The 24,764-nt window shown below is 40.9% G+C and overlaps 2 long non-coding RNA genes across 3 annotated transcripts in view; both read left to right on the top strand.

The window, feature by feature from the left end:
• The window catches only part of LOC108444812, an 87,961-nt gene that overhangs the window by 31,488 nt on the left and 31,709 nt on the right, over positions 1–24,764 (top strand). The gene's annotated exons all lie outside the window — the stretch shown is intronic.
• LOC108444811 lies at positions 14,280–17,058 on the top strand. Its single transcript, XR_001859510.1, has 2 exons — positions 14,280–14,850; positions 16,439–17,058. It is a non-coding gene; the product is annotated as an uncharacterized LOC108444811 (long non-coding RNA).

Below are 24,764 nucleotides of genomic sequence, written 5' to 3'. Positions count from 1 at the left end.
ACAAAGCACAGATAAAACAGAGAGGAACCTCTCCATGAGGTCCTTCCTGCTGCATTGCTTCATCAATGTTTAAGGATAGGGAAGGACCTGCTGTGGGGCCCCGTGGATGGTGCAACAAAGCCTGCAGACCTCACAGGTCCAGATTGGCTCCCAGGAGGGCACTGACTACCACCCCCTCATGAGGAGGGCCTGAGACACCAGAAACCCTCTTGTGCTTCCCAGCAATCTCCTAAAGCAGCCATGCTGCCCAAGAATTCACAGGGAAAACTCCCCAGGGTTGTGAATACAGCTACAATCTTTAGTCCAGCAGTCTCTGTACTGGTCAATAAGAGATGATGTGCTGACTTGAAGCAGTATTTACTCCTGTTATCTCTTGCTTTTATATTTTTCTGTACAGATTGTAACTCTACAGACAGCATATTAAGAGTCTATGTAGAATATTTCTGCTACCACAGATATGATCACCAAATCTTTGTTGTGCAACTCCTTTCTGATCCTCCATAAAATCTCTTGCTCTTTGTACTTCAGAATGTGGCACAGACATCCACTGATATCAGTGACCTTTCAAATCCCATCCCAGAGTTTTCCCAAAGGACAGATAAATCAGTCTACCAACACTGTGACAGTCAGAAATGTAAGCTTTATATCAGTAAATGACATTCACTGTGTTTCTTCCAGTAGGCTCCTTGTACAGGGCACTGAAGGTCTGCTCCACTGCGTTATGCATAATCATGACTAAGACCAAACAGAATATTCCATTACTTGAGAGTGTCAAGACATCTATCTTTTTAGAATGGCATGGGCATGTTGAACTGTGATTAAGATCTTTGCTCCTCGTTGAGATATTTCCAAAGCTCTAGCAAAAAAAGCTTGTAAAAATACAGATGAATACTTTCATTCAGCCTCCTGGGATAAAATTAGATCTCGCATAGATCTATGCTGCTCTTGAATTTTCTGAATTCAGTCATTTTTTGTGAAAGACAAGGGTGATTCTTAACTAACTTCACCCCAGATAAAGTTAAGTGTATATACAGTTAAGTGTAATGCAAAAGAGTGGGCAGATGGGCTCCCTGCCAAAAGAATGGAGGCAAGTCTAGTTCGCAATTTAGCTTCTTCTAAACCAGATGTTTAAGTCATCGCAGCAGAGCACCCTGAAAGTGGCCCTCTCTACTGTGTAACAAGGCCTTCCAGAAAATTAAGACCTCCTACTATTTGACAAGTTCAATCCACCCTAGCTCTAAGAAACGCAATCCCTATTTTATACACTTAGGCCATCCCATGTGTTATTTCTATTATTGTATCTCTGTTTTACTGGACCAGATTTAATAGAGTTGTAATTTAGTGCAAAAATATTAGCCATGAGAAAGTATTGACAACAAGCTGTGAGCAGCTGGCAGGAATGACCAATCTTTTTCCCTGAAGCATTTTGTAAGATTAACAGGAAATTGGTAGAGGCAGGAGGCAAGGAACGAACTTGGTTAAATCCGGTACCACTGAAGGTGTCATCATGGTTAGAGTTGTGTGTATGGAAAACAAAACCCTGAGTTCACAAATAATAACAAAACTGCCTACAAGCCTTTCTAGGGCACATTTATGAATTTAAGTTTACTTTTACGTATCTCATAATTTTCTGCTTCTAACAATTTTTGTGTAAGCATCATGGTCTATGAATTCATCTACCCACATAAAGATAGAGGAAAAAGTTAGTATGAACTCAGTGCATTAAAGGAATCAAGTACTTCACAGAGGAAACAGACCGCATTTCAACTTATTTACTAGTGAGTGAACAAAACGTTATAGCAGAGGATTTATTATAATGCAGAAAGTAAAGATGGGTAAGAATCTGATTTTAAAAATTGCTGAGTGACAAAAAGGCTGTTTGGGAATGATAGGCTCCATGGGAAACATGAAATACTGTGCAAAAACTGCACTTACAACAGTGTCTGTCATGGCACTGCCCATGGGACTAAATAAATACAACAGCTACACTCACTTCCATTACCTCTGATTTTCCTTTGGTTTCTAAGACTAAACTGAATGATGAAATTTTCTGCAAATATAACATTTTCCTTCCTTCAAATGCTTTCTGGTATATCTGCCGGTGCTTATCATCACAGTAATTTGTCAATAAAGAAAAAAAGACACGTAGTATTTCAGTCCTTGGTGTACTATTTCTTTAATCTGGTTCTTTGCTATAGAAAGTTCAGTCAGATGTTAACTACTATGAGCTACTGAAGTGATAACAAACAAATATTACTGAAAAGCTTTGCAGCTCAGGGATCAAGTTTATGGCATTATTCTTTTGTGATGTCTGGTTCAAAGCTTGTGAACAGCCAACACAATAGTAAAATTAGGTAACAGGTAGAATAAAAAACCTGTCTTGAATATTTCACACTTGCTTGTGTCATGTCTGCAAGATTTTTCTTTTTCTTCCTGCTGTGGATTGGTGTCTGCTTTAGTTACAGATCTGACAGGACATGCTCTAGATACCTAAGCAGAAGCATGCAAACCAGTGTTGTGCAATCCTGGATACTGTTGGAGGCAAAAGCAATAGTTCCGGAATACCTCAACAATGGCTGTGACACAGCTGCTTCTGTGCTACACAGCTTGAGTTGTTGGGATGAAGAATACGCTTTTTGACCAGAAGCATTACATTTTGGAGACTGGTCCCTTGATGCACAAAATGAAATTTCCCCGCTTCCAAAGTGCTGAAGGCTACATGCCAGGTGGTAACTACAGTTAATGGAGACACTTAGGAAGTTTAGAGTTCACTTCCTCTCCTCTCAGATCAGAAATCTGATATAGGCATGATGAATGAATTTGCCTTTGTCTCTCTATTGACAAGCAAGGATGTAAATGGCCACTTTCTTCAGCTCACGTGTGTATGTGTAACTTTAGATGTTATGGCTTCTGTTCATTGAGGCTTACTCACCATAGTAATTTACTTCGGTAAGTCACTGATTTTAAAGTATTTCCAACAAGGATGACAGTTGCTAATGTGACTGTAAGCCCACAGAGGGTCAAGATGACTGTGTCTGATCTGGACTAGATACTTACTCAGTCTCTCAGTTTCTTTAATGTGTTTCATAAGATCAGACTTCACACAGCACCTTCTTTGTCTTGGTCCAGAGCCATGCCTATTAAAAATGATATCTTACTGGTACAGTAAAAGTTCCATTTACTAGTGTGCTGAACATTTATTTTTTTCTTATTATTATAAAGAGATTGCTGGTAAGCCTAAAATTAGATCTATCAGTTCTGTCTTTTTGTTTGTGAATATATATGAGCTTGTCACACGAGCCCTCTGTTCTGCCTGTCCAGTCAGTTCTTGTAAGTATAGACACTGATGCAAATATCATAATAAGAGTCATGCTCTCAAGTCTCACATACTTCACTACCTTGCCTGCACACAAAGGTGAAGCAGAGTGGAGTGGTAGGGTGGTGTGACCTGCACATATCTGTACATGCCTTATTCCCCCGGGTTTGCTGTGGCCACGATACCATGAGGAAAACTGAATTTTAGCAGTACTGCGCATTGTCACTGGGGGGAATCTTGGTTCTGTAGGGCAGTGAAAAAAAATAACATCATCAAATGGATGGATGCTTAAAAATGGGACCTGTCATTCTTCATAATGTCAATCTTAACTTGAACTCAGTCCTTCTTCCAAACATGCAGAGCTATGAATGACACGAAGGATTCACATTTGGCTGGTGGCTGGCAGCCACAGCGTACAGAGGCAGAGTGCAGCTATTGTTTTGTATTGATGTAACTTTATTACAGAGCTGCTTAATGTTTTGCAGAGAACCTGGAGGGGAAAAAATCACAATGGGTGTTAAAATCAAGCCTACTGGGAAAATAATTATATCTCTTGCCCATAATCTTAAAACCTCTGTAAGTCAGCTTCTGTGATCTTGTATCTCTTGCCAGCAGAAAATGTTAAGAGCTTTATCTCTCTTCCTTTTTCCATTTCATAGTGCTCCATTGGAAGGTGGAGAATATTCTTTATAGAAAGACAGGATATCACTATTTTGTTCTGTGTTGCCTATGATTGTAGAGATCGGACTCAATTGTGGCCAGCGTTCAGCCTTGTACATGCATGAGGTTACGTATTAAAGAAAATAGAAATCTGTGAATCATTCCTCAAGCTCTGGATTATTTTCTAAAGCACTCCAAGAAGATCTCGTAAGACTTAGAAAAATTGCCAGTACATTCCCAGCACTCTAAAGGCATTCTGAGGCATAATATGGAAAAAAACCAAAGGTTTAAATTTCAACTGTCAGGCTTGCTGTGGAATATTGATGCAGATGTTCAACTTAGTAATGGAGGATGCGGATGAAGGGACAGAGTGTACTTTCATCAAATGTTCTGATGATACAAAACTGTGAGGAGTTGCTGATAGACCAGAAAGCTATATTGCCATTCAAAGGGACATTGACAGGCTGGAGACTTGAGCAGAAAGGAACATCATGATATTCAACAAAGGCAGATGCAGGGTCCTGCACCTGGGGAGGAATAACCCCAGGTACCGGCACAGGCTGGGGGCTGACCTGCTGGAAAGCAGCTCTGTGAAAAAGGAGCTGGGGGTCTTGGCAGACAACAAGATGCCTATAAGCGAGCAGTTCGTCCTCATGGCCAAGAAGGCCAATGAGATCCTGGGGAAGAGCATTGCCAGCAGGATGAGGGAAGTGATCCTGCCCCTCTCCTCAGCTTTAGTGAGGCCACATTTGGAGTCCTATGTCCAGTTCTGGGTTCCTCAGGACAAGAAAGACTAGGAATTCCTGGAAAGAATTCAGCAGAAGTCTGCAAAGATGTTTAGGGGACAGGAGCATCTATCTTATAAGGAAAGACCAAGTGAGCTGGGCTTGTTTAGCCTGGAAAAAGAGGACTGAGAAGGGATAGTATCAATGCATATGAATATCTTAAGAGAGGGTGTCAAGAGGATGGGGCCAGAGGTGTCCAGTAATAGGATAAGGGTCAACGGGCCCAATTTGTAACACAGGAAGTTCCATCTGACGATGGGGAAAAAGTCTTTTGCCTAGAAAGTGAAAAAACGCAAGAACAGTCTGCCCAGAGAGGTGGTGTCTCCTCTGGAGATGTTTAAACCTGCTTGGACATGATCCTGTGCAACCTGCTCCAGGTGAACCTATCATAGTGTGTGTGGGGATTAGACTAGATAATCTTTAGACATCCCCTCTATTCTATGATTAAGATATATGTAATGAAATATGAAATAGTTGAGTAAGTAAAGTAAGATATCATATCTGTATGAGCTACAGATCAGGTAGACCTTAAGAAGCCGTTAAGTCATTATTTTTTTTAATTTGTTTGTTTTTGTTAAAGATCTGTTAACCCCCCCCCACACACACTCCACACCCCGCCTGCTAAAAGATCAAAAGAAAATGGTTGGGATGACAGTGAGGCAAGACAGAGGTTTTTTTGTTTGCTTGTTTTCAGCACTGGACAGCAGAGTGAATGCTTAAAGCTAGATGCCTGAAATTAAAATGGTCCAGGGCTTAAAATAAGGTAATCCTTTCCTCAAACAGAAATCTTACGATAAAATGAAAATGATTTGCAATTTCTGTAAGAGTAGTTTTCTAATAGCCTGTTGGTGACATCGGTAGACAAAGGCAGCCTTGTATCACAGCATAAGCGTAGTGCATATATCGAATTTTGTGGGTATAAAATCATGTCTCATGTATTCTCCCATGTGAGGTGCCCACATCAGGGCAGAGATTGAAAAGGCCAAAGACTTGATGAAATGCTGGTGTTTTGTCAAAGAGTAAAGAGCAAAGCACAGCTTAAGTCCAAAGAATAAATTAAGAAACAACTCCATGTTTGAGACTCTAACTGATTCACTGGAGACGGAAAAGTGGAGACAGACGGAAGGACACACAAAATCTCAAAACATGAATCTAAGAGCCTAAACTACTTGTAGAATAAAAAAAAAAAGGCAATTTTCTGCAAAATGCTAACAAATCCAACAGAGTTTTTAAAGGTACCTTCTCAATTAGGTGACCATCAGCATATTTTGGTGCTGCTTATGCCAAAGTCTACAGTGCACTGGTGATTCTAGCTGACAGTAGAGTCTAACTGACAGTGAGAGAAGACTGACAGATGTTTTTTTTGCCTGCTGAGAACTACAGTTGTATGGAACTCTCTGGACTATTTGAAATAATGATGTGTTACCCAGAAATTATGCTGTTCTCAGTTAAATACTCCTCTCTGTTTCTTAGGGTAAGGGAGAAAATGTGCCTCATCTTGGAGTAAAAGCAGATTTTGCTGTACGCCACCAGGAAATCAAATTTGTGTTCTTTATGAGGAGGCCTCCCTGTTGGGCACTTTAACAGCTCAAAGTCAACCATCATCTGCGGGTCTCTGAGGCAGTTTTCTTCCATCAGATGAAGACAAACAAAAATCTTACAATCATTCATCCCCATTCTAAGTGTTGTGGCGGCTAATAATTTGGAAGCAATATTAAAAGGGTCTCCTGCCCCACTGATATTAAAGATTGAGTGGAAGATGATACAAAAACAGTGGAGTGTACACTAAGTACTGCCTGGGAGCATGAGACATCACCTGTAGACTGTCATTCCACTACTCCAATGGAAAAAGACATCTGCTGACCTATTAAGCATAGGCAAAACCATGCAGAATAGGTTTCTGGCTAGCCCCACAAACTTATCCCAGGGGTCTAGATGAGGTTCCTTTGTCTGCAAGGATCTCTTGATAGGGAATGCAAGATGAAGATATAATTCCTGAAGCCATGACTAGCACCCTTTTACTTTGAATAAAAACCTTCCAGAGTGAGAGACAGACAGTGGTCTTAATGAGAGGAGAATCCTAACTGTGTCTACGTTTACTTGTTTGGGTGCCACTTAATACCTTTCTTTGTCTATTTAAGTTGTCTTTCAAAATCTTCCACAAGCTTTATACTGGCAAATGGAAAGACAAGGCCTTGATGCTAGTCATGTGGGCTCTTGGGTCATGACACATTTTGTGACAAACTCTCCAGCTATGCTTTTCTCTTAACAATGAGGAATGGTTTTCTCAATAATAAGTTATCTAAAATCAAGACTAATTCAGACAAAATTAAAACTAGATTGATGTTTTATTCAGAGATTTCTAGTCTGTTCCCTCCTTCCTCCCATCTATAGGAAAGGAAGGTAAGATAAGGTACCAGTACAGCAGAACACATTTCCTTCCTGTTGACCTCTGATTCCTACAGGCAGAGTGCAGGTGGGAAAATTTATCACCTCTCTTCTCATTCCTACTTGTCAGTTCAGGGAAGGGAGACTCTGGGCATAAGAGAATCTTTTTCCCCACATGTCTTAGATACAAAATGCTGTCAACCTTGATGTGGATGTATTAGTTTAATAGTGACTACAGAAGATGGTATTTCAGCCCTCTAAGAGACAAATGTTTTCTCAAAGGGCTCTGTATAGTCCCTCTGTAGATAGCTGTAGCGGGTTCAGTTTGTAAACCAGGCAGAAACACCAATTAAATGTAGTGGTTTGGTACAAAATATCCATTACTTACTTATTTACCTTCTGTGAGATAAGAATTAGGAGAAAGCAAAGCAGGCACAAAACTTAAAAGAATATAAAGAAGTTTATTAATAGACCTAAAAGAAAGAAAAAAAAGTCAGACAAAACCTTCAGAACACTTCTCCTCCCCCCACCTTTCACTCTTCTCCCGCTGACAATGTAAAAAGACGACCCTTGAGATTTTCAGTCAATTTACCACTTCTATAATAACCTTTTTCAGCTCACTTAGGGAGAGGAGTCTCTCTTGCTCATGCTATGGAGACATCCCCATAAGAAGTTCTTTCATGGCTTCAATGTCACAGCCAGACAGCCACCTGGGTTGGTTCCCTGGTCGCACATGAAAGTCCCTTCCCTCGTCTTACAGCTTTCCCCACAGCTGCTTTCGAGGGTCCAGTCTTGAGCTACTGGGGTACCATTTTAAGGATGAGCTGTTCTCATGATAGGTTCGCTTCACCTATCTCTGGGAGCATCTTTATCTCTAGGAATAGAGGCCCTCCCCCTCCCCTGGGAGCAAAGGTCTTCATCACTTTCATCTCTAGGAACAGAGGTCTTCTCCTTCCCTGGGAGCAAGGGTCCTCATCAAATTACAGCTACTGTCATTTGCTTATTTCAGCACAGGTACTTTTGCTCACAATTAGAGTAATTAATTTTTTCAGCACAGGTACTTTTGCTCACCATTGCAATTTGAACGCTCCATTCCCCCATGCTTTCATGAAATTACAACAGGTACTCTCATGTATCATAGTCCATCACCATAGCTTTACAACAGAATATCAGCTTCTAGGCTTGAAGCATCTCCTCTTTCTCCTCTCTCAGGGTTTCAGCCCTTCCTTTTTTACTGACTTTGGTGTCTCTGTGGTGTTTTCTTCACTTGCCTCCACATTTCCTCTTCCTCTGGCTCGGGAGAGGATTGATGTCTGCAGGCTTCATCTGTTCTGGAGGAAACTTACAGCACTAAAGGGTAAATCTCACTCGGGCTTTGCAGCTGGAATTCGCTTATCACTGTTGGTCACATGAGCTTTGCCAGACAGCGGGCCAATTTCGGCCGCACCAGGGGCTGCCTGCACGGAGCAGGGCTGTGGGGGGGGCCGCAGATGGAACAGGGCCATGCCTTGGACGACCTGGCCAGGCCAAGCAAGGCCCAGCCTGGCCCCGCTGGGCTGCCTGCAGGCCCCCCCTGCTACCTGTCTGAAAGCCGGAAGACAAGAAGAGCTTTCCAGGGGTTTGTTAGTTCTTAAATGTGGACCACAGAGGCGTGTCAAGCTTCTTAAGTGGCTTAAAAAGTTGCCAATATTCAAACTAGCCAATTGATTGGTTCTGTCAGGTCATAGAGGAAGCTGTAAGCACTTCTTTGCAAGAGAATCACTTCCATGGCTGATGCCTTCTTCACTAAAAACCCAAACTATACTAAACCATGACAATAGCTAAGAGTTACAAGTGTTTTCAAAGGATGATTCCTTGAATCATAGAATGGTTTATGCAGGAAGGGACCTTTAAAGGCCATCTAGTTCCAAACCCCCTGCCATGGGCAGGGACACCTTTTGCTAGACCAGATTTCTGAAAGCCACATCCAACCTGGCTTTGAGCATTAGTAGGGATGGGACATTCATAACTTCTCTGGGCAACTCTTTCTCTGGTTAGCACCACCCTCACAATAAAGAATTTCTTCCTTATATCTAATGCAAACCTACTCTCTTTCAGTTTAATCCCATTTCACCTGTCCCATCACTACATACCACTGTGCAAAGTCCTTCTCCAGACCTCCTGTAGGCTTCCTAATGGAAGGGGCTATAAGCTCTGATTCCTGGAGTCTTCATCTCTCCATAATGAACAAGTCCAACTCTCTCAGCTTGTCTTCATAAGAGAGGTGCCCCAGCCCTTTGATCATCTTTTTTGTCCTCCTTTGGACTTGGTCCAACTTGGTCCATGTCCTACCTGTGTTGAGGACCCCAGAGCTGGATGCAGCACTGCAGGTGGAATCTCACCAGAGTAGAGTAGAGAGGCACAATAATCCCCCTTGACCTGCAGTCCACCACATGGTTGGTTTTCTGGGCTGCCAGTGCACATTACTGGCTTGTGTTGTGCTTTTTGTCAACCAAAACCCTCAAGCTTTTTTCTTCAGGGTTTCTCTCAATCTATAATCAAAAATTAAGTGTGTAGAACAGAGATGGGATGAACCCTCTAGAGGAGCAATGTTCTCTGCACTGTCTGTTCAAATAACTCTTTCAGTTTAAACCCATTTCACCTGTCCCATCACTACATACCACTGTGCAAAGTCCTTCTCCAGACCTCCTGTAGGCTTCCTAATGGAAGGGGCTATAAGCTCTGATTCCTGGAGTCTTCATCTCTCCATAATGAACAAGTCCAACTCTCTCAGCTTGTCTTCATAAGAGAGGTGCCCCAGCCCTTTGATCATCTTTTTTGTCCTCCTTTGGACTTGGTCCAACTTGGTCCATGTCCTACCTGTGTTGAGGACCCCAGAGCTGGATGCAGCACTGCAGGTGGAATCTCACCAGAGTAGAGTAGAGAGGCACAATAATCCCCCTTGACCTGCAGTCCACCACATGGTTGGTTTTCTGGGCTGCCAGTGCACATTACTGGCTTGTGTTGTGCTTTTTGTCAACCAAAACCCTCAAGCTTTTTTCTTCAGGGTTTCTCTCAATCTATAATCAAAAATTAAGTGTGTAGAACAGAGATGGGATGAACCCTCTAGAGGAGCAATGTTCTCTGCACTGTCTGTTCAAATAACATAGATGATGACAGCCTCAGACTAGAGGTTTCAATTTTGCAAGGCTGCAGTTAGCTGAGGTGAACCCTATCTAAACTTAAAATTCCAACCACACAGTATCCAGAGCAGCACTTTAAATGATAAATATGGCTGAGTTAAACCCATATGCCTATTGAAACAAAAAGGAAGACATCCATAAAGAAATTTTGGAATTACTAATCTGCCTAGTGGAAGCTGACAAAAATCATCATCCAATAATCAGACATTTACAGGCTGGTTTGTTTTTTTAATTTTTTTTCCCTGCAGATGAGTCATTTGCATGAATAGTCCAAAAACTAGAGTCCTGTTTTTCCTGTTCAAACACAATTTGAATCCTTTAAATTTCTTTTGAGGAAGAACTTCAGTGCTTTCTGATTTTTAATGCAATGTTGCCTTGAGTAATGATTTAATTGTTTAAACAGTCCAAAAATGCAAAAACTGCCTCTAAGGTAGGCCTTATTTAATGAACAGCAAGAAAAAGCTGTTGCAATATATGTTACAGAATTAGCTTCATTGTGGTGAGATCACCAATTCCCTTGTCCTCCTCAGCAGTCTAGCCATTGTTTTCCATGGAACAAATCCTGCCATCTATACTCAAAATTTAATCAGGACAAAAGACACAATAACAACACTAAGAGCAACTTCTGGCAGTGCTCTTCATAACCTGAAGCTGTTTTGCTTTCCTGGCAGTATCGTGCTCCATTTTGCTTGACATGATGATAAAGCTCAGCAAAAGGCAGCGCTGTCGATCCTGAGGAAAGCCGACCCACATCCCTGTCTGCCCACTCTCAGAAGAGGGATGAGAAGGCTTCACTCATTACCTTTACCTCTTTTTAAGGATAGCAGCACAAGAGAGTTTTTTTGAACAGAACATTATGTGTTATCTCTGTGCTTTTAAGTCAGATCTTCTAAAATCCCCTGCCCATTTCTTTTCAGGTGACATTGGCCTCTTCTTCCACAAAGCCTCACCCTGTTTTATCTCCCCTCCCTACCCATAGTTCTTCTTCTCTGCATCGATCTCTTGCCACAGTGACAGTCCTCTTGTTTCCATTAATTGAACTTTGATGGTGTTGAAATAAAGAAAATATCACTGTGTTGGTGTACTGCTGTGCACTGCTTTGGGTAAAAATACACTTTTTTTTCTTTCTGCTATTCAATGCTTCTCTTATTTTAGTGCTCAGTGCTGTCATCTCTTCACTTGCTTCCTCCAACTTGCGTCTCAGCAGAAAGCAGGAAAGGCAGTCAGCTTTTAGCTCAGGATGACCACTCAAATATATAGAAAGAATCAAAGCTTAGTTTCATAATATGGCAGCTATTTTGTTCCTTTCTCAGAATCAGAAGTGCTGAGAATTGCAGAGCAGGCACCGTTGTTCTCCCCGACTTGCTGCAAGCTGCAGTTTGTTGGGCTTTTAAGTGACTCTTTGATTCCACATGAGTAGTTCATGATAAAGGAAGTGATTCAGTGCCCAAAACTCCTATTATCAGGAATGTACAACCTCTTAAGTAAGTCCCTTCTCCTGGATGAAGATAGTGAAGTTGTTAAAAAACTCAAACAAAATAATCCTGCCTATGTTGTAATTAAAAGCCCAAGAGATAACGTGAGTGCCATGCATTGCTTGGGCTGTCAACTGTAAAACAAACACTATCTTCTGCTTTATTGCATGATTTATTTCATTTTTATCTGCTTAAAAAATACTCTTTAGGGATGAGCTGCAGGAGAATGACTTTTGGACAGCTATGGGGCGAAATGAGCACACAATGAAGGGTGACCTTTCAAAGGGAGATTATCTATAAATAGCAATGGTTATCCCTCACAGCCTTCTGACATAAGCCTGCTGGGAGTATGAAAAAGGAGACCCTTTCCACCAGTTCCTCCAACATGATTTTAGATTGGCACATGACATATTTTGGCCATGAATAGCTGATAAGAATTTGCAAAGGGATCAAGCAAAAAGCCTTAGCAGCTGTCTGGCTGTTGATATTCCCCTGGGTTTAAAAATTAGCTCAGAGCTTCCTTCTCTTTGCCCATGAACAATGGCATACACTTTACTATAAAGGTATATTAAGATTTTATGTTTGCAATATGTCACTTTGTGAGCTCATCTATTAAAAAATTAACTATAGCAAATTAGCCAAGCAGTCTCAGCAGAATTTGTTCAAACACCAAAGGGCTTTAGGATCAGACTGCAGTTCTTAACTACTGTTTTAACTTCTGCTCTGCACCATGGATCCATCAAATCCTTTATTTGGAATGAGGAAGAATTGGTATTCCTGGCCATTCACTATTTTTAAAGAGGTGAGTGAATTTATCAGGAAGAGATAATGGACTGTTCTGCTTGTAATGCATATCCTTTGCTTATTTGCCCTGTAATATTGTCATTAAATAGTATTTCAGAGATTCTATTTTGGAAGCTTTCATATGAAGGATAATCTGCAAAGGGACAGAGCATAGAAGATGACAGTTTTAAATGGTCAGATGTGATCAGTGTCTGAACACTTGTGTGTTTGTTGCATGCTTACGTATCTGTATGGTGTTTTAAGGTGCATCCTGTGTGCAGCCAGACATTACCAGCAGCCCTTCCACAAAAGGTAGAACTGCTCTGTGTTCCTAACTGCTGTGGCTTCATGTATGTAGGATAACTATTCTGATAGAAACAAAGCCAAAGCAACTTGGTTACTGTTAGATTCATATTGAATGATTACTGTGTTTATCATCACTACTATAATAATGAGTATTAGTGATCAGGATCTACACAAAAGATTGAGCCCATGCACTACATACTGTTGGTTAACAAAGTAAGAGACAGTCTCTGTTGGAAGGCATTTGCAGCCTAAATAGATGTGCAGGCAAGAGGTGTTATTATCTCCTCTTCACACATGGTGACCAAGATACACTGAGATGATGTGCCAAGGGATACAGGCAAATGTGAGGGGGCAGGGCGGGAACAAGGCAGTACCAAAGCTGGGTTACTGGTTTGCCCTGACTGTGACCCTCCTTGTTGCACCTGCTGCAAATGGAGCAGCTGATGGGCTTCCCTCTGCTTGCAGACAGCCAGTGCATGACAAGCAGCTTCCTCCCCAGCTCCTCCAGGCACGGTGTGGCCTCACAGTTGACTTCTGCGAAGTGGAGCGAGGTTCCTGTGTACCCAGGAAGTATTTGTAATCGGTTGGCTTCACAAAGGAGATTTTTTGATTCTGTCTTGCAGATGTTGTTTTAATGCACATTTGACAGTTGATTCTCTGCTTTAACATCACGATCTGGAAGCTGTTCTCTTTGGATGTTTACAGCTGTTCTTGGGTTTAACAGCAGTGCTTCCTTCAAACCTTTCCACAGTCCAGGATTCCTCCCTGAATTTATTGTGAGGAAATGTTGCCTTTAAAAAAATTAGGATTCTTAGAGATGGGTTAGTGAAAGGCATTATATAATAGCATGCTGGCACTAGAAGCAGATTCTGTGACCCAGAAGGTAGCTTCCAGTCCTGTGTTACTGCTGCCTATGATACAATGACTTATTTTCAGTGCAACACCACTGAGCATTGCAAGTTCTCTTCTGACATGAAAATCCCCTGGATAGTGACAGGGAGCAGATCACTCTTCTGCCATTGCTATCATGTATTTATGCTCAGATGCAACTCCAGTTCAGGATCTGTGTCCTATTGTGACCTCTCCTACAAAGACAGGTATAGAAAATGATCCCTGTCCTGAACTGCCAGGACAATAGGAAATGTTAGCAGATATTAACTGACAATTTACATCTCCTGATTGTCCTTACAGCATAAAATTGAGTGTGGGTTTATCATGCAGCTGTGTTGCTGCTCCACTCCAACTGGCAGGTTAGTTTTTAAATGTGATTTATAACGTGGATCTTGTTTCCATGTTGGAATGCTTTCACATTACTGCATGAAATTTGAATGTGTCTAAATAATGGGAATGCAGTGGTGGTGGCGGCTGGGAGGCAGGGATTATATGAAAGCTGTCAGGATGCTCCGAGCACTGTGCTGCATTAGCCAAGGGATTTTTATGGGCACAGAGGCACAAAGTAACCCCTCTAATCCCTTTCTCACTGGCTTACAGACTCTGAAGAAGCTTAATAATTACAGAGGAATGCAGTCAAAGTGTTTTTAAGGACATATGTGCAGAGGCTTATTTTAGTCATTTCCTAACGGCAAATGCACTGGCGGATTCTCAAGGAGAAATCTGGGCACAAATTTTCCCTTCTCTCAACCCCCCAACAAAAAGATGATTTATGCTTATATCAGAGAGAGGCTTAACCAGTGTGGAGCTGAAGGAATATTTCCCAGCCTGTAGGATTATGGTTTTTCCACAGCCACACCACTCACCCTCTCCTTCTGCATATACAAAGCATATCCCTGTTCTGCTGAGCCTCCCAGATGGGCTTTTTTTTTCAGTGAAAAGGCCAACAGAAAGCCTGGACGTTCCCTTTAAAATATTATCCTATCCCTCTGGAGAAGTATTTCGCCTTCTCTGAAATCACTGGTTCAGCTGATGGTGACTCTGCTGCTTATGTATCGCTATCTGTAAGTATGTCCATAACTGCATACTAAATATATGCATAAGAAGGAGGTGTCCAGGAGCTGTTTCTGTGCTAAGCTTTTAGTTTCACAGCTATGTCATTTCTGGAGGAATCTGCGCCTGAAAGAGAAAGATACAGTGTATACTCTCTCACCCCAGGGAGTTTTTGTGAATTTTTTTTTTCTCTGAGAATCTTTCCTAATTCAAGAATTATGGCATGGATTATCCCTCACTCTCCTTCGAATATAACCTCTTAGGAAAACTGGGCATGAGAAAAACAACAGTAACTGGAAAAGTTCTTGAGTTTTAATGGTAGAGGAGGATAGGAAATATATACTTGTTTTACTTGTTTTATGGTGCATGCTAATGCAGTGCTTGGTATCCCACTGTTGCTTGGAATATAAACTGCAATAAAAATGAAACAAGTTATATCTTATTACTGCATTACTAACTAAAAATGTCCTGTTTGATCAGCTTTGTAGCAAAGATGAAAGTTTGTCCATATGCTTGCCATTTCTCTAAGACAATCCAAAGACCTGTAAATTCATATAAAATATATATGCGGTAAGGATTAGCCTCATCTATCTTGAATCTTCTTTTAAAATTGCAATATTCTGCCAGCACTCTAACTAAATTCTTGGTCCTTTTCTGCTAGGGATGCTAGGAACAGATTGCTCATGTTAGGATTGCAAATTAACTGTAGTTTGAATCCTTAGCATTTGATCCAGTTTACTGTGTGTGAAATTTTGAGATGAAACAACATAAACTAAACCATGATCTGCCTTTCCTGATTAGATATTAAAAACCTGTGGCACTTTCTGAAGAGAGGGTGTTTGATGAAGTGACATGAACCTGATTTTTCTTTCCTGTGGTCTAAAACTTTTTTCCTGGGGAAACTGGCTTTCATTTTACATACTGCTTTCCCACCAAAGGCAAGGTTGTCTGGTTCAAGTGGCCTAAGCAGTTTAGATTTGAGATGACTCAGCAAATCTCTGTTTTCAAGGTGGAATCTAGATACCAAGATGAAGCAATGAGCACGTGTCCCAGCACATGCACAGACCCTTGCTGACTCCTCATGAATGTGGGTGCTACTGACCCACGTGGCGTCCTCTCGTGCTGCTTTCTCTTGCTATGCACAAGACATGCCAGGGACTTAGACAGCAACAGGAAAGAGAGAGCTTCACCCTGCAAATGAGAAGGTCTCCTTCCCTATGTGGTAGCTGCACATCCATCCCTCAAACAGAACTTTAAGTCTGTCTCAGTCTTCACACACCCACAGCATCATCAAAAATTTTTTGTAGATGGCACACAGTAACCTCACAGTATGTGAGATGGGCAGGTCTGTGCCACTCCAATTAACACATCCCAGTTCATGATAACACAGTGTCCTCCAGACTCTTACAATGTGCCATCTAATAATTACTGACTGAACAATGTTTCTCTCGTAACTAGTTCTGTAGACTTCTGTGGAATGACTTTGTGTGAGCACAAAGTCACATTTTTAATTGGAGTTACCTGCTTATTTGAATGTTAGATGCCATTACCCCAAGGTGCTGGATGTAATCTGGTTTTATTCTCTTTGATTGTTTCTAGGAAAAGATGCTTCCTGAGTAGAAGAAACATGAAAGATCAGGAAAGTGACTAACAGCACTAGAACCCTAATGACGCCTATCAAGTGCAATAACTGAAAACACCGAGGATTGTGGCAGGGATAACATAATGGGCTGTTTAGCACAATAACTGCCAGCTATTGTTTTTCAGGCAAATGACTGAGACATTGGGATGATTACTCTATAACCAGAGGAAAGCAAAAACACTAAACAGGATGAGAAAGAGATTGTAAAACACAGGAAATAAAACCCTCAGACAAACTTCCTATAGACATGAATTTCACCCCAAAACCAGTCAAGTATCAAATTTCCTCCTGATGTATGGCAATAGAGTCAGCACATTTGTACTGGGTTGAATATGTTCTTATATATATGTAATTAGGTTTGATCACAAGTTAGCTCTCTTTGGCAATAAAAAATTTACCTTTTGTTGCTTGAATATGAACCTTCAGCCCTACTCTGTACACCTTCATGCTGTCCCATTGGCTTTATTGGTAGAAGGGACTAGAGATGTTATTTCATGATGAAATGTAAGTATTTGGAGCAGAAAATCACCACTGATGACAACTCCTCATGCTGAAATAAATGTCATCCATAAACTCATCAATTTCTGTGGTGTCTGCTCCAGCAGGGACCTCATGTTACAGTAGGCAAACAATCTAAAAGGCAACATGGCATTAAAATATTGATATAACTATGTTAATAGGAAGGGAAATGTATATTTAATAAGTGCTTAGATTCCTTTCATGTTCACATGTGACACCGGATTACTCAGGCTAATCAGAGTGAGGTTGGGTCAGTCCTTGTAAGGGGAAGGTTCCAGACAATACATGGGGATATCCTGTTGTAGCTGGCTTGATTGTGTTTTTGGTGCCTTGACCAGAGGCAAGGAGCAGGGTAATCCATGTCTTGAGTCCCGGTTTCTGCTGGGACACTGGGCAAGTAGCTCCCTTTGTGTGGTGTCTCAAAAGGCCCATTTCCTCTATGACTAACTCCATTGTAAGGAAGGACAGGCTTTAAGATGCTGCTGTTGCAGCCTTCTGTGAGCGACAGGGAGGCTGGAAGACACACCACTCATGCTGATTGCTCACCTGGAAGCTGGGAAGTGGCAGGACTCCTGATCCACTGACACGAGGAAGTCCCAGTTTGCCCAGAGAAAGCATTTGAAAGGGTAAAACAAAAAGCTCACTGTGCCCTGAGCACCCCCTCACACAGAAAGGTCAAGAACAACATAACCCAGGCTATTAATGGCAATGAGCTGTAAAAGCTTTGGCCTCTGTGTCATGAAACTGTAGTTGTTACTACAATGCACTTTATAACCTGCAATTCCACCTCAGGCTGTGCAGCCTAAGCATGAGGGACAGTATAAGTCCGTGTAAATGAGTGTGCACAGCCCCGTGCTCTGGCTTGTCAAGGTGTGAACTGTGAGCAGCTGTTTGGTTTTACAGACGTGACACACACCTTTCAAATAGCTGCTCATAGATTCAAAAGTTTAGCCTTTCAATTGCAAAATTGTTCTTCGTGTTAGAGTACATAAAGAGCCCCATGTGTGCCAATGTATGTGTGTGTATGTGTGTTGAGGTGCTTGCTCCTTTATTTGTTTAAAAATTATTCATAACACTTACCAACAGTACTCTGTACATTTTTGTTAATTCCAGCTCTGCTTTAGCTCTCATACCCAATGCATTTGCTGTAAGTAATAACACTTACTTAATCGCCACAATGAAGGAAATTTTCTGTGCTTGAACTTTGACACAGTAAAGTAATGGCTTAATAGAAAAGTACTTGGAAATAGTGACAAACCTTATTATGAATGTCACCTATTGGTGAGTTGTAGATCGCTTTTTAGTCTTTATCACAGCACTGTGCTTTTCCACTGGAGGGTATGTTTCCTTCTAAGCAGTTAGTTAGTGGTAAAAAAAAAACCCCTGGTAATAAGAAAAAAAATCCCTGGTAATGAGAAAAAATTACATCAGTGAAAGGAAAAGAGTATTTTCACAGAACTTGCACAAAGCTGAAGCACACTAGGCAATTATTTGTAGTACATTACATCCCAGGCAAGGCATACTTGCTAAGCATTAATAGTTACATGCACTGTGAGCCAGACTGATGCTTTCATTGTAAATGTACTCCATGTTCTGGTCCATAGTTGCACCACAAATTTCTGAGGATCATTATATTATCACAGAGTTCCCTTGAGATGTATTCAGTGATAATGTTGGTTATAAAGAACTTTAGAAAAAGATAGAAATATCACAGTCAGGCCAGCATTTACATATATTGCCAATTTACCATTTATAGACTCACTAAACTTGGGTTTGATTCATTACACAGCTGGTTGTTGGTTTTATAAAATATTAATAGGAGCAGAAATATTTATTTGTCATAGAAATGCTGGAAAGTATCATGACAAAGAAAAAATGGAATCTAAATCTGAAGACTGGGAAACTTCTTTAGCTCTACCTTTTACCAGGATATTCAGGAAGAATTGAGAAAAATCAATTAGAAAGAAATGAAAATGCAGGACTTTTGAGAAATCAAGTTATTCAGGCCAATAATGTCTGGTTTAGAGCCTTTTCTGAAGTGAAGGCAGCACTTTATAGTGATATTTAGCATGTGTATGGAAACAGACAAGCAGCTACTAGAGGGTCCCACAGCAACATCTCAGCTATCTATTTGGCATATTGAGATGTACAGAAGTAACAGAGCAGACTATACAAAACACTTCCAAATTAGCTGGAATGGTAAATATACATACATTTGGGAGTATTCAATGCTAAATACGTGCTGAAGTTGGGAGAACTATAGACCAACCACAGTGTATTACATGAAAAATGCCAGTTTGGATATCTTTCTCTTGAGTAAACACCCACAATGGAAAAAAAAATGCATCTGCATTCCTCTCCTGGACTTCTCCTGTTTTATATCCTGGGCCAGGCTGCCTCCAGTGGAAGGGGCAAGGGTGGCAACACCTGTGGAGGAGGCCCAATGACTCCACTGGAGCAGATTCGGCCACGCTACACCTGCGGCCTGTCACCACCAGCCTTTTCTGGGGAGGCAAAGATTAATCAGAACAGTGGTGGCAAGGACTATTGACCTGGCCGATGTCCCTACACTGCACTTATGTTGACATTCCCAGAAAGGAGCTGAGACACCTTTTACATGGATTTCCTTTGCAAGGCAAGGCCAAAAGGGGGGAGACATATATCCACATTCTTCCCTCTTCTTATCTTATCTATCTTATCCCAAAGACCTGGTCCCTCACAAGGTCACAGGAGCATGAGGACCTGGTCTAGCACTACAGAGGACCAGGTCTGTACACAGAGGGGCCTGTCTATGCGTCAATCATGAGAAAGACTGGCTCAAATGGGGGCTGAGCTGGCTGCATCCAGACAAAGGGCTGCATGCACTAATCTTCCTGAATTGCAAATATTGGACAGTATTTTACTCACTGGAGCACCAGATCAGAATAATTAATGAATTAAAATGGATTTTCTGCTAGGCAATATTTTACCTAGGTTTTAGAAGTTTGGGGTTCTTAATAAAAAGAACAGATACCAAAAACCAAAGAAACCCTCCAAGACAGCTGTCTTGTGAGGGATCTGTATTCAATATTAGAAAGCTACACAGCTGTGGAGTCTGGATGCTATCATAAAAATTGAACAGTAGAGACATGGCATTGCTGGAATACAACCCACTTTGGAAGTGTGCTGGGTGCTTGGAATGTGCATATCACACAATAAATGTGCTGTTCTTGTCTTCAAAGCAAGAGCACCAATAGGCCTGTGGAGCTGATGTAATGAGATTCAGGCTGCCCTCAACAGCTGAAATATTCAGTTCAGCAAATGGATATTTCAAATGTAAATATTTATATGGGCCAAGGGCTCTTTGTTGCTTGCTATTTTGACATTTTCAAATCCCTCAGCTTTACTTTTGTTACAAAGATGGTGTATTTGCTGATGAAAAGAACAAAGGTCAGTGGCTAGTTATGCAGAAATGGTGTTATTATCACAGCAAAATACCACTTCTCCCAATCTGCAAAGCTTTGATTCCATATGCTTCAACATGATAACCTACACATTAATGGAAATAATGCGTCACCCAGGCTGGTATGAGGAAGACAATGATAAAATAAAGAAACAACGAATTTGAAGTTGTAATTATTGGATAGGATTAATGTTTCATCAGGAAGAAATGTTAACTGCATTTGACTTTCAGTACAGAAACATTCCCAAGCTGCTCTTAATAGCCACTTGTTGCATTTTGCTGGACTGGTATTTACCTTCAACACCATTGCTATTGCAATTCTTCACTCGTTTAACAGTGTGCTAACTTTTTGGTTTTTACCCAATTTAGAGACTTAGGAGATACTTAAGAAAGTTATATTTTAGCTAAAATTACTGCTATTATTTAATCCCTAAAGCTTTAAAATTAATATTACTGTCTCGATATTGCCTACATGAGCAATTATCTTCCTTTATATAGCTAGGTGTGACTGCCACTGTTTTTTTCCCTTTTCTGTCTCCTTATACCTTCCCTACTCTTTCTCCTTGCTATGCTTTCTGCTTTTCTCTCCTTTTCCTTCCAGTTTTTGGGTACCCTGCTGCCCCCAAGCAATGTGTCTCTGCCTCCTTGCAACCAATTTACTCTCTTTTGCCATTTTCCTGAGCTGTTGCTAGCTCTTTCTCAGTCTGGTTCCACCAACTCAGCTCCTCAAGTAAAGATTCTTAGTTTGGGCTTCTCGCCACTCAGTGCTTAGTCTGTTCATTCTTATTGCCATTTTATTGCAACAGTGGGAACTGTTGAATTATATATAACTGCTTCTTGGAAACTTGAAAGAAAGATTGAATGTTTACCAAACCACTCTTTGGCAGATAGCCAAATTTCAATTCATATTGTTGGACTTCTTCCATAAATTGTTTCTTCCATAAATTGTTTTCTATAAAAATAGAATACCAATCATTTTTCTGAGGAACATAAACATCTGGAGAAAAAATTCTTCCAAGATGATCACAGAACGTATAGGGCTGCTACCTGCCCAGATGAGATAGGTCGGGTTCTGAGGATATTTATTTTAGTCCACTTAAATATTTAAGTCTTGAGCACTGTTGTCTACTTAGTGCTGCTTTTGATGTGGGATGTCATTATTCATATTCAGATCTGGAGCTGTATTTGACTTTTAAACCAAAGTGGGGTGAAACTGTTCCCGGCAGGATTCTTTCCTCCAGTCTCCAACATCCTGTGTGCACAGACCTCTGCTCATTTCCTTTGCTCATCACCAAATTTTCATTCCTGGCAAGCAGTTTAGATTCTCCAGGCTTTATTATATTTTAAAAACATTGAAACATTGTTTTCTTAAGCAAAAACTGAGCTGCATTAATTGCCAGGGAAAGGAGTTTCGAAGATATAGCTGTAGAATTAGGCTGCTATGAAAGTATGTGTGAGGTCAGGAGTACCTAGATGTCCTAAGAACATCTGACTTTTTTGGACTGTGAATACATGTACTATAGGGTAATGAGTGTAGTACAGAGCTCTGGTGTAACTGCAGAACTCCAGCTAGCCTCTTAAAAGAGAAAGCCGTAGGTAAACAGCATCAGTTCTCCTCTAATCCCTCCAATTTTCCTCAGTTTTCAGATATGAAAATTTATGTCCTAGCATTTGGACCATGACTAACAAATGCCTTTTTTATGGAGGTAATTGATTTTCCATGTGGAGCCAATTACATATTTTGTTAACATCTTACAATCCTCTCAGGTCACAACTTGTGTGTATCCTCTGATGGGAATGGATTGGGAGAGACGTGCTGGTGTGTTTGTGAGAGTAGTTCTCTCACCATTAAGTGCATCATGGTTCAGTATAATGAAAATTTCACTTGCCCACCCTCCCTTGCCAAAGATAAAGCGAGCATTGACAGCATTGCTCTCACCAGGCAAAATGTTCCTTAAAAAATATTCTTTCCAGGTCACTGAGAAGGTCATGGAGAAGCTTCATTTTTTGTGTGTGCTTTCATGTATTTCCCCATGTGTGCATACCCATGTACATTCTAGCTTGCGAGGTGTCCTGAAGGAGATGTTCAGTGACAGTTTTTACCCAATTAGAAGTAACAAAATCTTGACTTTGTTATAATGTCACCATCTTTTACCACTTTTTTCAGCTAACCACATTCACACACTTCAGAAGCTGATAATTATTTGTCATATCCTAAAGTATAGGCACAAAGATCTCAAGTTCTTCTCTTGGGCTCATTAATGTACCATGGGAATTCTTTTAGGCACCACCAAGTTCAAGTGTCTTTTGGAAAATTTGGTTTAAGTAGCACTCTGCTCTCAGATATTTTGTAGTTTATCCCCAATACCAAATTTTTAAATGTTTTACCAGTGATTTCTTCCCTTTGAGTCAGTGCACTAATTACATCCTGCATCACTCAGCCCTGATGAGGCACAGCTGGAGTGTTCAGTCCCCACATCAACAGGCACATGGAAATACTGGCCTGAGTTCATTGAAGGGTCACAAAGATGGTTGAGGGATTGGAGCATCTTTCATATGAGGAAAGCCTGAGGGGGTTGGGACAGCCCTGCCTGGAGAAGACAAATCTCAGGGGGATCCTGTGAATGTGTATTATATACCTGAAGGATGGGGATAAAGAAGATGGAACGAGGCTCTTAGTGGTGTTCAATGAATGGAAAAGAGACAGTGGGCACAGAACATTTAAAATAAGAAAACACTTTTTTACTATAAGGGTGATTGAACAACAGGACCAGTTTGCCCAGACGGGTTGTGGTGGCTCCATCCTTGAGGGTTTTCAAGGCCTGAATGGACACAGACCTGAGTAACCTATTGTGGTTGACTTTGCTTTGAGCAGAGGCTGGAATTAGATGATCCCCAGATGCCCCTGCCAACATCATCCATTCTGTGGTTCTGCGGTTCTCCCTCATACTCCTATAAGATTCTAACTTTTTTTCTCATTTTGCATGCCTTCATGGTCTGCTTTTTCATTGCATGCTGGTATGATTTGTTTTGCCGTAGGTCACATCTTGAGAAAAGTTTTCTGAGTGATTTTATTTCTCTCACATCTGTTTATGCTCCTAAATAAAAGTTAAATTCTTTTTGATAAAACTTTCTGGTGGTTTTTTGGACTGAATGTAACTCATTATTCTAGAACTACTTGGTCAGTGCAATTTTCTGACTTTTCAGTGACATTTCCTTTTGCTCGTATGTGTTGCCTGGCTAGGTTTTATGGTATGCAGTGCCTGGACATTTGTACACATAGAGATATCAAAGCTTTACTCTGTCTTAGGTCCTGCAGTCCCACAAGGGCTTCAAAACAAACTCTTCACAAAGCACTTTCTGTACATTTGGATAGGAGAAAATAACCCTGTATTACTATTACTACCTAAATAAATCACACCCCTGTATCTGTACTAACATTCATTCCCTATGAGGAAGTCAGAGATTTACTGTGCCTCAGTTTATCTCCTTACCAGTTTCATTGTCCTCTGGACTGTCACTGGTCCCTGCCTTTCAGTACCAGGGAAGTCCTTGTCAAAATACTTGAATTTAGTCAATACTATTCATCATGTATGAAGTGATTTCCACAATGCAGTCCTTTGGAAAAGGGATCGAAAACTAGGTTTGCCTCATCCTTGCAAAAACATGTTTCACAAAGATGACCAACACAACCATATTTCATCTTCTGAACCCCCTCTCTCCTCCACTTTTTTTTTTTTTTTTTTTTTTTTTTTTTTTTTTTTTTTTGGGGTGGGGTTTGGAGGGAAGTGGATACATACATAGAGCCTGTCTTTATTGTGCCTCTGAAAATGCAGGGTTTTCTTCATTTTCTTTCTTAATATAAGTTGACAACTGAGCAAAATGAAGAGGGGAATGGAGCCCTTCTGAGCTGTGGCAGCTGATAATTACCTTGTTCTGCACAGGGCTCTCCATAACCCCAGCATTGTGAGAAATGTGCTTGATTACAGAGTGTAAGCCCGGCTTAGTGTGAGAGTTCTGCTTCATTAGGAAAATAGAGCTGCAATGCTTTTGCTGATCTTATTTCCATCTCCATTCTTGCCCTAGCGTGTATTTATGCTCAAGTAGCTGCCAATCTTTTATCCTTGGAGAGCTTTAGAGGTAAATGCATGGAGCCAAACAATTGGTAAAATACTTGTAAAAGTGGGTAGTGTGAGGAGAGGATAACCTGGAGGACCAGTAGATCCTCTTCAGAAAAGAAAAAAATAATGTTGTGATAGGATTTCTCTGGGGAAATAATAGTGCTTATCATTTTAGTGGGTTTGTTTCTTCAATCCCTGGAG

The sequence above is a fragment of the Corvus brachyrhynchos genome, unplaced genomic scaffold (assembly GCF_000691975.1).
Source record: "Corvus brachyrhynchos isolate BGI_N302 unplaced genomic scaffold, ASM69197v1 scaffold242, whole genome shotgun sequence".
NCBI classification, from domain to species: domain Eukaryota; kingdom Metazoa; phylum Chordata; class Aves; order Passeriformes; family Corvidae; genus Corvus; species Corvus brachyrhynchos.
Note: the sequence above shows the minus strand (reverse complement) of the source record. Positions and strands in the feature narration are given on the sequence as shown.